This window comes from Tursiops truncatus, chromosome 3 (assembly GCF_011762595.2).
Source record: "Tursiops truncatus isolate mTurTru1 chromosome 3, mTurTru1.mat.Y, whole genome shotgun sequence".
NCBI lineage: Eukaryota > Metazoa > Chordata > Mammalia > Artiodactyla > Delphinidae > Tursiops > Tursiops truncatus.
In genome coordinates this window covers 85,313,756-85,330,361 of record NC_047036.1, presented here as the reverse complement: position 1 = coordinate 85,330,361, position 16,606 = coordinate 85,313,756, and the positions used below count along the sequence as shown (strand labels likewise).

Genomic DNA, 16,606 nt, shown 5'->3' with positions numbered 1-16,606 from the left:
ATATATATGTGTATATATATATATATATATTTACTCACAGACCATTAGTCCTTATTTATCTTTTGAAATGTGAAAATAGAAGGGTTTCTGGAAGATCAGCATATACTTTCAGTATTTTGAGCTAATAAACGTCTGAAAACCAAGTCATTTTCAATATCCACAAGAAATACAGTGAGTAATATTTTCCTTGCATATCAGTTGTAGTGTATTTACATCTTTAACATTGCCCAAAAGATAAATGAACCTAAGTTCATTAAAAAGTAGCTTATATAAAGATAACAATATTTTAAACTTGTGGCCAATCACTATTCTAGTTTTATACATTTAAAGGAACTCCATTAGCAAGATAGTAACTTATTAAACAAATGGACCTTGAATATAAACAGTAGTTTTGACTAATTTTATAGAAAAACCTACATCTAATAACAGAAAAAAAAATAATCCTTTTAGAACATTCTTTGAGCAATTAGCTTTATCATTCAACATTGTTTAAAACAATCCCTGGTCTTTACAAATTTATGCAAAATACATTCTATGTACATCTGACTTAAAAATAACCATTTTTAGAAAGAATATTTAAGAAGATATAAAGGGTTACTATGGTTATTAGCTAAAGAAAGATAATTTGCCCCCTCCCTATTTTACTTTGCTGTTTCCGCAATCTGTGGGAATTAGAGTCTAAACTAATTGAATAAGTGAATATAAATAACAATGAATCAAACCCAGTATCAACCCCAGGATAGACAGGAAGGGCACACCAAGAGATGATGCAAGGTATCATCAATTCCCTTTCCTTGAAAAACAGTTTTAAAAGGATAGAGTCCAGTTGATGCAAATGAACAGCAAATATATCACCCTTGCAGTTGTTTCCTCCTTCTCTAGACATTGACAATTACCTTTTCTGCAACAATGTATTATTGTTGTTTTATTATTTGAAGTACTTCTTAAACTTCCCACTTTTTCTCCTTTTCTGTAAATTGTAATAGTGTATCATCTCTGTATTACTTTAATGATCTATTGAATCAACATTTGTCCATATCAATCAATCTATTCAATGATACTTGAGTACTTTAAGTAAAATCATATCTCCATGATATCCTCTTCAAAAATCTACAATGGTCATTTTCTAGCCTATCGAATCTTGACTTCTGTGTAGGAACCTCAAATTTAAAAATTTTCCTTTGACTTATTTGGACCCATTTTCCAATGATTGTATTTTTATTCACAGCAAAAGATATAATTGTTTTTTAAAGAGTTTTTTTTTTAACTAAAATTATTATTATTTTGCGGTACGCAGGCCTCTCACCGCTGTGGCCTCTCCTGTTGTGGAGCACAGGCTCTGGACGCGCAGGCTCAGCGACCATGGCTCACGGGCCCAGCTGCTCCGTGGCATGTGGGATCTTCCCAGACCGGGGCACAAACCCGTGTCCCCTGCATCGGCAGGCGGACTCTCAACCACTGCGCCATCAGGTAAGCCCAATTATTTTTATTTTTTAATGTATCACAGGAGCACTAACTGAAAGCTTTATTGCTGTCCTGAATATATATGTAGACATCAGATGCTTAAGGATAATGCTTTAGGCCTTTTTGAAATTTCTATGAGAACAGGTTTAAACTAAGCATAGAAGGTTAAGATAACAGTTAATAAAATAAAATTTTGTCATAAGTATTGGTATTAATTACAATTTGGAAAATGTCCCTACTTGTCCTGACACTGTATCTGTGATCTGTTATTGCTAACACTTTAAAGAATGGATTCACTGGATTAAATGTGATAGATTTTTTTTAAACTGAGGGCCACGGCAAGCATTAATCAGATTTGATGTATCGAAGTATGGAAAGTAGTAATAGTGTTTAAAATTTTTTGATGATGGCCTGTCAATTTATTGCCACTGCAAAAAGATCACTAAAGTGATATGAGAGACAGGAAATGTTAGAATCTTACGGATGATATACTCATTAATAAAATGTGATCTATTGAACATTGCAGGGTCATGATATGAGAGAAAAATATTGGTAGATCTATCAAGGAAGACAACAAGGTTTTAGTCATGAGCAATTAAGTAGGGCCTTGTAAATTATTCGGCAGTGCAGAAGTGACAGTAAGAGATTGAGGAACACCTAGACGTTAAAATTGACTAGCTCATAGGATATCCAAGAGCAGAAGGTCAACAAGCAAGGAGACAACTAGGTTTGCCAAACATTACTAATGTGAGATACAAATTTGAAAAAAAAATCATTTGAAGTCAAGTCACAAGTTATAAAGAAGGGTGCAATTCATAATTATGTGCATGGGAAAATTTCCAGGATTTTGTATAATGTGATTAAAGGAGGTTAAAGAATAGTTCAGTATTATTCTGTTGACATAAAGCCAGAGTCCAAACCTAAATTACCTGTATTTATATTATGCTAGATATTAAAGAAGAAAAAGTATGGAATTGTTAGCTATCGTTTACTCTGGGGTAATTTTTAAATGAAATAACTTTTTTAAATTTAAAAATATGGAAAGGGTAAAGAGATCATTCACTTTTAATTCAGTATGCTTCTTTATTTTCTTGAAAAATAAAAGGATATAATTTACTTCAGCAAAAATTATTTATTTGAAAGAGGAAGACATAAAAAGTTTTAATTAAGTATAATACAAGTTTGAGAAATAGGTAAATGTATTATGAAGGCAAAGGAGAAAAATACTGAGGTAACTTACAGAAACAGCAAGAATTATAGTATAACCTTAGTCCATCTGGACGTATGAGATAGTTTTAAGTTTCATTAAGCTTTTATTGGAAGTATGACAACTGTCCCAGTCTATTTTCAGAAGCTTGTCTGTCCAGTTGCTCATGAATTTTATCAGGGCAAAAGAGCAGATAGTGTTCAAAATGACCAAAAGCTATTATTATTTTGTAGAAGATTGTAAATACCAAAAGTGACAACTTTCTGCCATGTCTATTGAACTAAACTTTATCTTCTTCCAATAGAATGCAATGCATTGTACCTCATTTACACATATTTATGTATTTATTCAAATATTTCTAATTTTTCTTATGATGCTTTCCCCCCAACCACCTTCACAATTATTTACTTTCTCATGCTCACCCCACAATCCATAATAATAATTTTGATCATGAATTTGATCAATACCAAAGTCCATAGAACTGATAATATCTTGTAATCTAAGCATGACAGAAATATTTCTGTACCATCAAAAAGAAATAGTGGCTTTGTTCTGATGGCTAAGCAAAAACTTAGAATTTATTTTTAATGTAGGTCCAAAACTGAGTTTGATTTTTGAAAAATTATTGAATATTAATAGTTCAGTTTTTTCACATTTAAAATCAAAACAATTTTTTTTGTGCTCAAATGACTTTAACTGGTGATGAACTTGAAAAAGCAAAGAAGAATTTTCTGATAAGAAGATGATAGATAACTTGGTTTTAGAGAAAAACTTCATGGCCATGTGAAATAATAGTTTCTTCATTTTCTGACATTATTATTGCTTTATGTAATTTTTTAACAATAAAAAACGCTGCTTTGATTTTGACATTTTGAAATAGTTTAACAAAGTTTACTAAGCTTTAATACTTAGTCCTTTGTCAAGATATAGTACATACAAATTTAACAAAATTTTTCAGTTTGAAAACCGTGCAGAAGTAAAAAGCCATTTCTAGAATAGGAAAACATTTCACTTTGTATGATGAATATAATACTATGATTTGGGGTTCAACTTGGACTCTATGATAGGAAACATAACTACATTAGCAATACTAGTTACTGCTTAACCAGTAAAACAAAAGGAAACACTACAATATTATAACATTCTACAAGCATTATATAAAATTCTGGTACTCATTTGTGACATTTTAGTAGACATCCTAATATTCTGTTATTGTTTTAATAGCTCACAGCCTGTGTCCTATTACTGACTTCTATGAACAGTGTGAGACAACTGGTTTTTTGCAACGCAGTTGTAGATCAAAGTGGTTTATCATATAAATTGCTATCCATAGGAGTAGATAATTCTGATGAGATTTACTTCACTTACTTTTAAGAAATAAAAAAGTATCCCTAGATTTCACAGAGCATAATTAAAATACTAATTGAAATACTGTGCTATATGTGTTCTGCATGTCATCTCATTTTTCAGAGTTCTGCCAGTATTTTACACATACCTTGCAAGCATATAATAATAGCAAGCAATGACTTTGTGATCTTTTTATCCAATGTTGTAGGCCAAATGTTTGGAATTTACCCTCTTTCTATTATAAAAGTAATTAAAAGTAAGTGAATGTAGAGTTTGTTTATTATGAAAATTGATAAAGGCATTAGCAAAAATTTGACAGAGATATTAGAATCCATAATGAAGCTTTTCTGGTTTTATAGGTAGAATCAACTGTACCTAAATATTAACTCTTTCTTTCTGGCAACTTTCACTGTTTTAATCTTAAAATACACACAGTAGTTTCTGATTGTGTGAATTAATTCAAATTGACATTAACCGAAGATTAGCTTAGACAGTGAAATAATCAAATTTTTATAATTTTTGTTTTTAAACTTTAGTTTTCTGTCAGAAGAAAATGAAGAAAATAAATCTAAGATATAATGTTTGTAAAGAAATTTAACCCAGTCCAAATTGGTAAACTATTTTAAAGCATATACAATTAATATATACTGCTAGCCCTTTTTAGAGTTGTAGTCAGTAATGTAACTTTAGATTCCACTTATCATAATAAGTTGCAATTTTATACTATAAATCAAAGAAGAATATTCTGTCTGTTGCACCAAGAAAATAACAGATTTATTTGGCTAGTAAAAGAATCTCCTGAATTTGCTATCAACCAAATATATGATATTTTATTATAAATGTTATGAAATTAAAGGGAACAGAAAATTATTAGTCCAATAAATAAGGATATGGTTTATCCTTATTTAAAGTTTTTACCTCATTCAGGACATGACATTATATATTACAAAATGTGTATTTGGTTTTCAGGTTTGTGTTGAGGATTAAACAAAAAACTGCACAGAATATAAAGTACATAAGTACTTATGTGGATAAAACATGTCCTTACTCATATTTCTACATTTTCTTTTTCTTTGTTTACTTGTTTTATTTTGTTTTCCTACTATGAAAATGGTCATACATTTGTATTCTCTAAACTGATGTTAGCACACATCTTTTTCCCCCTAAAAGTTTCCCCCACAAAATAGAATATGTTTTTCATTAGACCAATTGTGGATTAGTAGTTTTCAGAAGAATTACATGAATTTTAATGTGCATATATTTTTCTTTGTAATTTATAAATGAACTTTTCACATTCATCAACTTTCCATATTCACCTAACATAAACCATATTACCAGTTTTCAGTATTTTAATCTTCTGATATAGTATTAAAATATAGAAGATACAAGCAGTAAATCTTAATGTTTTATTTTCAAAATATGTTCCACTTTTGCATTTGAATTTATTCTCAGTCTACTTAAAAGCAAATGTTAAAGCTCACGAGAGGATAGCTGTTATTTTCAGCTCCTCCTCAAACTATCCTTGCAGCCGATTGAAAACCAGGATGGAGGAAATTAACTGAATTTGATATAGTTCAGCTGAAGCTGAATTTTCCTTTATCTAATCTTAAGGGGATCAATAGCAGCAAATTCTTTTCCCTTAAACTTACGGACTTAGAACAACTTTGAAAAGCTAATAAATGACTAGGCAAAATGGGTTTTATTCAATAACCATGAAAGAAAATGTACCAAAATGACTCTCTATAGTTAATATTTGAATAAATAATATATTCAAGACATTTTTATTAAAATATTTTGTTAAACTTCTCATTTTAAGATCAGATGAAAGATATGCCTCTTGAAGGACTTTTACTTCGATGAACAATCTTATACTTCCACATTTACATAACATTGAAAATAAAATACATTAAATACATGGGGCACTAATTTTTATTAAAGAAGCAACAAGAATCAAAATATTTCTTTAAAATGTGACCAATCTAATTTAAAATAAGATAAATGGAAATTCAATCTATCTATGCAGTAAGCAGAATAATGCCCCTTGCCTCACAGATATCCATATTCTAATCTTCAGAATCTGAATATATTGTTTCATGACAAAGGGGAATTAAGGTTGCAGATAGAATTAAGCTTACTACTCAGCTGACTTTAAGATAGGCAGATTACCCAGGATTATCCAGATGGATCAAATTTAGTTGCAAGAGTATTTAAAGGTAGAAAAGAGAGGCAGGAGGGTGAGTCAAAAGAAGATGTGAGTGTTGAAGAAGGGCACGCAGAGATGTAACTGTTGTTACTCAAGATGGAGGAAGGGGACCATGCATTAAGGACTGTGGGCATCATCTCAAAGCTGGAAAGGACAAAGAAACAGATTATGCCCTAGAGACTCCAGAAAGGAATGTAACTCTTCTGACACCCTGATCTTCTTTTAGCCCAGTGAGACCCAGGCTGGACAGCTGAACTACAGAACTGTAAGTTGTTTTTCATTGTTTTTAAGCCACTCAGTTTTTGGAAGTTTGTTAAAACATCAATAGAAAACTAATGCAATACATCATACTTTTCGTATCAGAGCAAAAGGGCAAAATACACACACAGCATATGGGTTTACAAGGTATGTATGTATGTGTGTGTGTGTGTGTGTGTGAAGTTGACTTTAGTTGAGTCAATTTTACAATACTATTCCAAATTTCAAATATGCCTTTTGTCTTTATAATCCCATTTCTGGAAGCTTATTCTAAAGTTGTATTTACATGTATGGAAAATATGTGCACAAAAATGTTGATTTAAGACAATTTTTTAACTTAAAAATTTGAAATAATGAAATACAAATCAATAAATAATCGCTTCCTATGCCTCTGTGTTTGTGTGGGTGTTGCTTTCATAGACTGTAATAGCTATAGCTTCAAAGAAAGACATCTTGGCAGATGGAGACAACTGAGAGTTAATTACTTTCAAGAATAAATTTTTGCAAATTTGAATATTGTACCATGTGCATAAACAACTTATTAGAAATGGGTTGGTGAATTTAAAACTGAATGATATCATCTCATAAATTTCAGGGCTAATGGATGGTGATTTTTTAAAAAGGTTATAGAGGTTTGGGTGAGAGTTGGAAAATCTAGTCTTCTAATTCTGGCCCACATTTTGTTGGGGTTAAAGAGTTTTTGCTGACATCCTCACAGATTTTTCTTGAATCATGATAGATGAAATTGCAACAGTTTTCTTTGTCATAAGGTTAAGCAAAAAAACATAAAATGAGTAAACAGCAAATAGAAGACTTTGTAGAACAGCAGATAACAATCTTGTTTGAAACATAAATAAGTCACTGGTACTTGAGCCCTTCAATAGGTAAGGTTTCAGGTGTATCAAGGTAAGCAATTAGACTAAAGATTCCCTTCTATAAAGGGCTTGTGCTGAGAATGAAGTGATTCTTCTCACCTGGGACTTGCAAAGGAGCTGATCATATGTGTAGCTCACTTTGAAGTGTGCTGTAGGTATGATGAGAAAAACCATCCATTTGTAATTGCTACTTTTAAAGGCAGGTGGGAGGAATGGGAACTCTCCCAAAAATCAGTTACACTTTTAAGAGAGCTGCGTTGGACTACTCCTATAGCATTTCCTCCAGTGAAAAAAGTTGTAACAAATAACCTCAGATAATTCCTAAAGTCAGCAATCCAAAGAGTGTTTATCAGGTTGAAAACTTGAAAGAGTTCTTTCAGTCTTGGTTCCAAATCCCCTAGGAAAAGAATACGGTGATGGCCATATGGGCCTCCTAGGAAATGTTTATCATGTGTTGCATAAGAACACTATGGGTCATAGGTCTGCTGCTATACATAGAGTGGAGAGGTACCACTGGGTCAAGACAAAATACAGTGGCTGGGCACTTGGTGGGATAGAGCTCAGACGAGCAGCTGCATTTTCTCTAAAATGAAAATGAGTCTAAGATTGAGAAGCTCAAGAAACAGAAAAAATAACCACAAAATGGAATAGGGTACATGATGGTAAATCCTCTCATACAGATCATAACTGTCTTAATTTTAGTTCTTACTTGATTTTATATGAATTTTTGCATAACACTAATCAATGTACCCAACAAGATAATAGAATAAAGATATTGAATTAGATGAATTATGAAAAGTAACAGTTTAAAGAAATAACTATTTTAATTTTAAATACAGTATAAAGTGCTTATATAGTATGAAGTCCTTAGAATCAGTTAGAAATGTTTGGACAATGCATAAACATCCTATATATTTCAAATTAACAACGATTGGAATTCATTAATACAAATATATCTAGTAAGTCAAAGTGCTTTTGTAGCTCTTAAAATTTTTGCCATGGTTACAAAAGATATGATTGCATATTGCTCTGAAAAATAAATAGAATAGCACAACAAACAAAATCAATGTAAAATTATATATATATATATATATTTATATGATCTTGTATGTAAGCTTGATTCTGGAAAAACTTTTTTCTGAAAACTAAAGAGGACATTTTTTTAAAGCCATAAACTTTTCACATAAAGAGAGTTAGGAGAGCTGAACTCCTTCCTCATCTATGCAGCCTCGGTGCTTTCAAAAAAGCAATTTTATGTGTGTCACAAGGTCAACTGTGGACTCTAAAGTAGTAAATCCACATATTTCCAGCATAGTTTCATGGCAGAATTACATGCTTTCATAGGAGAAAAAGCAATGAAAAGGAGAAATAGCATCTGCTCAGCTTTAGGCCTGATTAGGGAAATTAGTTCCATCAACATATGTAAATGCCGATTACTTACCTAACAGAATCTTAGAGCAGTAAGGAAGCATAAATGTTAGCTGGTACAAACTTGTCTCGGTAGTCTGGGCTTGGATACTAGTCTCCTAAGTGGTTTACTCAAAATCAACGAACTACAGACAAAACTGAAACTTGAATACATGTTTTGTTATTTCTTAATGGACTAAGCATCTCTAATTTGCCTGCTCGGTACCAACTTGTTTGAGGAACTGTCCCTATTCTATACGTGTTTCTGATTTTCTACCAATCACAGAACCTCAGATGCAAACAATGGTCTTAGGACTTAAGTTTTCACTTGGGGCATTTTTCTTTAGGGAAATTTTCTCAGTAGTGATTTATTGGGACAGTAGTCTATTTGAACTTAATCGTATTATGCAGCGTCTTGAAGAAACTTCTCATGAGTCACAGCTATTGAAAACTGAGTCGACATCTTTGCCTTTTTTTCTTGGTTTTGGGGTGAAATCTGAGTATAATCATTAAGGTTAAAATCAGGTATAGATTTTTCATAAATGCCTTTTGTCAGGTTAGGAAACTCTTTATTCCTGTTTTGCCTAGTGCTCTTTATCATTATTAGATGTTGACTTTTGCTAAAAACTTTTTTCTGCACATTTTGAGATAATCATATGGTTTTTAAGAATTTTTGTGTGTGTTCATGGAGGATATTTGTCTATAGTTTGTCAGGTTTTGGTATCAGGATAATTCTGATCTTACAGAAGTATTAGAAAATGTTTGCTTTATTTGATTTCCTGAAAAAGTTTGTTTGAATTTACTTCTCTAAATGTTTTGTAGAATGCATGGTGATTCTTCACTGCATGGTTCACTTTCCAATTCCTTTAAGTGTCAGCCCCCTAGCTTTTTTAATTGTTCTCAGTGGAAAAAGTAGTCTGAGTTACCTGGTCACCTGTTACAAAAGCATAAAAGAACTTGGTAGTGGCTCTTCTTTCTTGGTTGGAGATGCTGATGAAAGAAGTCAAATTGAAATTGACTCATCTCAGTACCTATAAAGGGAAGCAGAAATGCACAATATCCTCTTAGCTTTACCCCTAAAATGGATAAGTCAAGTGAAGGAGAAATATTCAAAATACTAAAGCGCTGATTAATGATTACTAAAAATGCATAATATCACAGACATTTTAATCTATCAGTCACGGTAAAGACATGTAAGACAGATGATTATATAAATCGTGTCCTCTCTTTGCCCTTGGTTTTTCTAATGTAACCCTGAATTTATCTCATCCTTTTTTCTTCATACTTGCAACACTTCTGTTCTATATACTGTTGCTACACAACATATTATGGTGCTGTAAAACATTTTATTATACTCATGGATTTTTTTAAGGTCATCTATTGCATATAGCACATAGGAATGTCTTCTCTTAGATATACAATGTTTGGAGCTTCAACTGGAAATAATCAATAGGCAACTTATTTTGCTCATCTCAAGATACTGAAAACCTGCCCTTGTGGAACTTGGGCTCCAATTTGTCCCAGATCATTTGGGGAAAATATGTATTGAAGAGTCATAGGCAGTTCAAGGCCATGAAGAGTCATGGCCTTTGTGATCAGGTAATGATTTTCAAAAGGCCAATCCAGTGATGCACTTAATTAAAACCTTCAGTTTAAATGGCACTTTAATTTTAGGTTTTCAAGTTTTATATCATTGATCCATTGCCTTCCCCTTTAGAGGAGAGAAGTACATTACCCTATAAACTCCATTACACAGTGTTGTGAACAAGGAGTATCACTGATGGACCACTGGTTTTTGTCATCTCACCATTGCTAGGAAGGTGTTGAAACAACTATTCCAAAAGTAATCTGAATATATTTAATATGGTCTTGAAGACTGAATGCTAAAACTCTTTAGCTAAAAGTCTTAAAGAAACTTAACTGCTTATGCAGGGAATATTTTGTGATTACAGAGCCTTTGATAATCTACCAGGAGTTTATGTTGCTTAATGCATTTCGATAAAGCATAACTTTATTAAGGTTTGTTAGTGTGATTTTCTTTTTAGTAAGTATACGTCTTAGTCGATCCAAAATTTTCTCCAAGCAAATACCATTATAGTCATATTCAGTGACAAATATCTGTGTTTGTCTTTTCTGCATTTTGAAACAGAATAATTTTATGATAAATATCTTCAGTTAATGGATACTTCATTACTTCTACACATTGTAAATGCAAGTCTTGATAGGTTTATACTTTGACAGGCAAATTTCATTCCTTAGCATAGCTCAAGTTACTATTAAAATATAAATCTATAATATATATCTAGATACTTTTCAGAGAATATAACTTCAAATTTTCTATGTTATGCTTCTCAAAATGTCAAGATACAGAAGTCTACATAACCCTTCCTTAGAGATGTTGAAGAAACCATATAATTTCCATTTGGAGATGATTCACAGTGCAACTACTGAGAAAAGTCATATCCTTTATTGACTCTTTTGACTATGACTAATAGAGTAAGAAGAAATTTGATGAAAGGGACCTATAAATTTGATTACCTAAAATAGAAGAGTATTTCAGTTTGCATCTTTAAACATTTGTAGGAGTTGTTCAAAATTTCAGTTATTTTTCAGTTTCTTGCATTATATTTATCTTATAAGCCCCTCTATATTAGAAAATTTAGTTGGCTATAATTTGAAAGACAGTAAAATAGAGTTAAATCCTTTAAGTTAACACATTAAAAGTCATACCTTGACACATAGTATATGTTTCGAGAAACAATACTTGGACTACCCAAGCCTTTGGTCAAGATTTCCAAAATTATAGTAACAAGTACTTAAAAAGTAGTATTTGGACATGACTTCCCTATTATGCAATTAATCTCCTCTTTGACAAGAGACCTCTCAGGGATCATTCATAGATTTAACCATTAAGCCCAAAGAGACCTACTGAGAACCATCACTTTTTAGTTGGTCATCCTGCTTCATAACAACAGCTCTGTCATGTGGCCAGAGTGAAATATGATTTTAGGTATGGGTTAGATAGGAGGGAGAAAGGAGTATGAATGTCTTGCAATGAAGTTTAGCCTAATGAACTTTAGTAAAAATGGGGGCTTTACATATGTTTCCTTGCTTAGTGGAGATGTCAGCTTTTGGCTATGAGCTCACAACATATTTCCAAAATTATTATTGTGATGTTGTTATTCTTTGTGAATATTGATAGTCCTGAAGTTCCTAGAGTCAGAGAGTAGGGGATATGAGTAAAGGGAAGACTTAGGTATTCATGGCACCCTAAAAATATCAATTATGTAAAACTTTTTAATATTTTATTTTTAGATTATTTATATTTTTATATGAGTATCTAGATTAGTGTCTTTTTTTCCACTTCGTAAAAGGTGTAGTGAAGTGAAAACTGAATAGATTCTCTCAACTTCTAATTTTTCAGGCCAGATGAACTAGAGTTTATATCTAACTAGTACTATTATCCAGGAGAAAAAAAGTATCCAGAAACATGAAGTATGAAAGGAGAGGTAAAAGATGTGGAGTTATACATCCCCCAAATCCAAAATTCCCTAACATGTTGAATAGAAAAGCTTATGAAGAATATACCCAAGCTGTTGCCAATTGTTACCTCTTATGAGGAAACTTAAATTAAGGGTTGGTGATTAAGGGTTTATGGCAGTGTTTGGTTTTGTTTTTCATCTTTTGCTGTTAGAATACCTTTACAGTGAAAATATGTGTATTCCTCCTGAGTTTAAAAAATGTAAAATATGAAATATAAATGTCTAGGAAAATAACAGCAATCATAACTATGAAAAGGATAGTGATCAGGACATTTTACATTCTTTAATTTTATACCCTTTTGTGTTTAATTTCTTTTTACAGCTAGAATGTGTTCATGCATGTTTGCAGCACTTAATTTTTAATTCTTTTTCACTTGACATTGACAACTCAAGTTTCTTTCCTTCCATCTCTTCCTGTTTTTTTCTGTTTCCTTTCTGTTCACCTGTTTGTTAGCCTAGTCCTCCACTGTTACCCATCTCATGGATTAATAATGCCAGTTGATGCTTAGATGTGAGTTATATCTTAAGAGTATGGTAGAAAACAGTGGAGTAAGCTATTAACCTGTAAAATTGTGTCCGACACATCAGCCTTATGGAAGGTATCCATGTCATTCCTGAATTGGCTTATATTCTTGTTCCCAGAAAATTGCCTGTGAAAGATTTATATTCATCAGACCACCTTATAGCTTAATGAGGAAATGTTGGCAGGTGTTAACATAAACATAGTTTAGAATACACAATATAAAAAGTTTGCTTATAGATATTACATAGGCCTCAAATATTCCACATTTTTTGCTAAGATGTTTCTAGCATTTAGGACATTAGTTTAGCAGAAATAAACATAGCAGCTTAATGTGTATTTATACATTGGGAGATGACAAGTCAGCAGTGCAACTTTCCACTTTTCTCAGGCACAATTAGGAATTCTCACATCTAAAAACATATCTGAGGAACTATTATAAATGGAAGAAAAGTCCATCTTTCTTAATAATTAACAATTTAACAAGAATGGTTTTTTGTATTTACCCTGTGAAAATACATTCTGAATGCAAATAGAATCGTAGATTTTGTTAGACATTTTACTTGCTGCTTCTGTTTGAAAATAACTCTGCACAAATGAGCTCATCAAGAGACCATTCTTCTTATTCAGGTTTCAGCTAAACTGTCAACACTTTAGAGAATTCTTTTTTTTTTTTTTTTTTTAGAGAATTCTTCAAGAGACTAGGTAAAACATCTCTCTCTTCTCCCTCCCCAACCAAGATACTATTTATCACATTATCCCCTAAATCCTTAAAAACTCTAACCACTATTCCATTATCTCCTTAAAATAATACTTAAGCACCATAATAGTAAACAAAAATAAACAACCTCTTTTTTTATTCCTGCATCTCCATTATCTATAATGATATCTAATATCAAGTAGCTACCCTATAAATATTTTTGAATGAATACATTTTAATTATTGAATAAATACCAGCAAATGAGTAACAAATCTAATATTATTCTACTGGTGTACCGTGCCTTCACCTTGTCTAGATTATATTTGCTCAGAAAGAGAAGGGTAGGATTTCTTCCAATGCCAATGGAGATGATCCATGTTACGACTATTGCTGCGAATTTTCTCAGCCATATGGTTGGCAAATTCTGGTTTCCATAAGCTTGCAAGTGCTGCTGGTCTATGTCTTTCTAAAATTATGCTCATCCGGCTCCCTGCCTGGTCTATAGCAGTTGTTCAGGAAGGAAATTTCTGCATCCAGTTAACCCACACTGATAAAACATAGACAACAGGTAAAAAATTTTCAGTATCTCAAGTAGCCACTGTTTATTTCAAGCAACTAACTTTTAAACTTCTAAACTCTCTATTACAAACACATTTTCTATTCTGATAATTATTAGCCACAACATACATTTCTTTATATGCCACACTGAGCAAGAATGTTGGGCCAAGAAATTTTCTAAATATTTTCTTACTGAGATACTTCTCATGAAGATCACATAGTAAATAAATAGTATGATAAATAGACATAGGTATGCATGAAAATATAGAAACAGAGGTAGACAGCATACTAATTTTTAAGAAGCATAAATTAAAAGAGTAGGGCTCAAAAACAGTACTCATACAAAAAGGAACAGAAATTGAAACATAACAGTGGATAACACATGGGCTGGCTGTGCTGTAGGTTTGAAATAGGCAGTGGCAGCTGAAAGTTCTGTTCCTGATAAATGGAACTAGAAATGCTGCACATGATATGGGAAACTAACTCTAATCTTACTGCTTGAACCCTATGTCCAATCAAGGTGTATATCAATGAGTGAAAAACTACAGTTGATTTGACTTCAATTAAATTTTTAAAATTTTAAGATAATTATAGATTCAGCTACAGTTCTAAGAAATAATAGAGAACACATATATTCTTTCCCCCAACGAGAATATCTTGCAAAATTGTAGTGTAATATTACAACCAACATATTGGCATTAACATAATTAGAATACAAAATATATCTATGACTCCAAGGATCCCTTATGTTGTTCTTTTACAGCCACATCAGGCAAGCACTAAGCTGCTCTCTATCTCTACAATTTTGTCAGTTCAACAGATTAAAAAAAAATAATATGCTATCGAATATTTTAGGATTTACTTTTTCACACAGTATAATTCTCTGGAGAGTCATCTTATTTTTTGTGCATAACAATAATCTATTCCTTTTTATTGCTGAAAAGTATGTAAGGGATGGATGTACCAGTTTGGTTAACCATTCATTCATTCATTGGAAGGCATCTGTGTGGTTTGCAGTTTGGGGACATAAATAAAGCTGCAAAAAAAAAAAAAAAAAAAACTTGGGTACAGGTTTAATTACTAAAGTAATTCTTCATTTCTTGGGGATAAGTGCCAAGGAGTGCATTGATTGTTTCTGGAATCTAGACACTAAATGACCCTAAAACTCAGTCAAAATCTTTTCCAGAGAGGATCTACCATTTTACCATCCCACCAGCAGTATAGAATGATCTGTTTTTTCCACACCCTTGGTAGCACTTGGTGTTTACACTTTTTAAATTTTTAAAAAAATTTTAGCCATTCAGTTAGGTATATACTGCTATCTCATTGTGGTATTTTAAATTGCATTTCCCTAATGACTATGATGTTGAAGATCTTTTCATGTACTTATTTGTCATCTATATCCTCTTCAGTCAAAAGTCTCTTCATATATTTTGCCCATTTTTAATTGGAGTTCTTGTTCTTTTATTAAGTTTTATTGATACATTATTCACGTAGTCTAGATACTAGTCTTTGTCAAATACATAGTTTGAAATGTTTTCTCCCATTTTGTAGCTGTTTTTTTTTTTCAATTCATCAGTTTTTCCTTTTATATCTTGCACTTTTGTGCCAAATCTAAGACCTTTTTGCCTAGCCCTAGATTTCAAATATTTCCCATTTTTGCATGAAAATGAAGTAGTCTTATGTTTTACATTTTGGTCCATGAACAATTTTGTGTAACTTTTGTAAGGTGAGACTTAGGTTATGGTTCATTTTTTTTTTTAACCTGTGGAGGTACAATTCCTCCAGCACCTTTTACTTTTGAGACTATCTTTCATCTGTTGAATTGCTTTTATGTAGTTGGGCATATTTGTTTCAGTGTCTCTCTAGGCTTTTTATTTAATTCCATTGGTCTACATCTACCTCTCCATCAATTTCACACAATCTTGATTATTATGAACATATGTCTTCAATTTGCATAGATTTGTATGAGCTATTCTAGTGCTGTTTGCTATTCCATATAATTTTGGAATAATCTTGTCTATGTCTGTAAAAATAAAATTTTGATTTTGAGAGCAGTTACTCTAAAACTTTATTACATTGGAGAAAATTGACAATTTTAAAATTAAGTTTTCCCATCCATGAAAATAGTGTGCCTTTTAATTTAGATCTTTGGACTTACTCATCAGTGTCATGATTTTTCAGCATACAATTCCTGTACATGTTTTTATATTCACACCAAAGTATTTCATAGGCATATGCAATAATAATGTATTTAATTTTGATGTACTTGTGGTTATTGCTAGTGTTTCAAAATCATTTTTTTGTATATCATGTATTCTGTGATCTGAATGGAATTGCTAATTAGTTATGAATGTATATTCCTTGATTTTCTATGTAGACAATCATGTCATCTGAAAATAGGGCCAGGTTAATTTTTTCTTTTCTAAACTATGTGCCTTTTGTCTCCCCTATTATGCGTCATTATACTCTCTAGAACTTCCAGCAGTATGTTGAATAAGAGGGCTGAGAGTGGACATCTTTGT

General features: G+C 31.9%; 1 pseudogene; it reads left to right on the top strand.

The window, feature by feature from the left end:
• The first annotated feature begins 7,211 nt into the window (after positions 1-7,211).
• LOC101327481 (protein BTG4 pseudogene) lies at positions 7,212-7,946 on the top strand (annotated as a pseudogene).
• Positions 7,947-16,606: the final 8,660 nt, after the last annotated feature.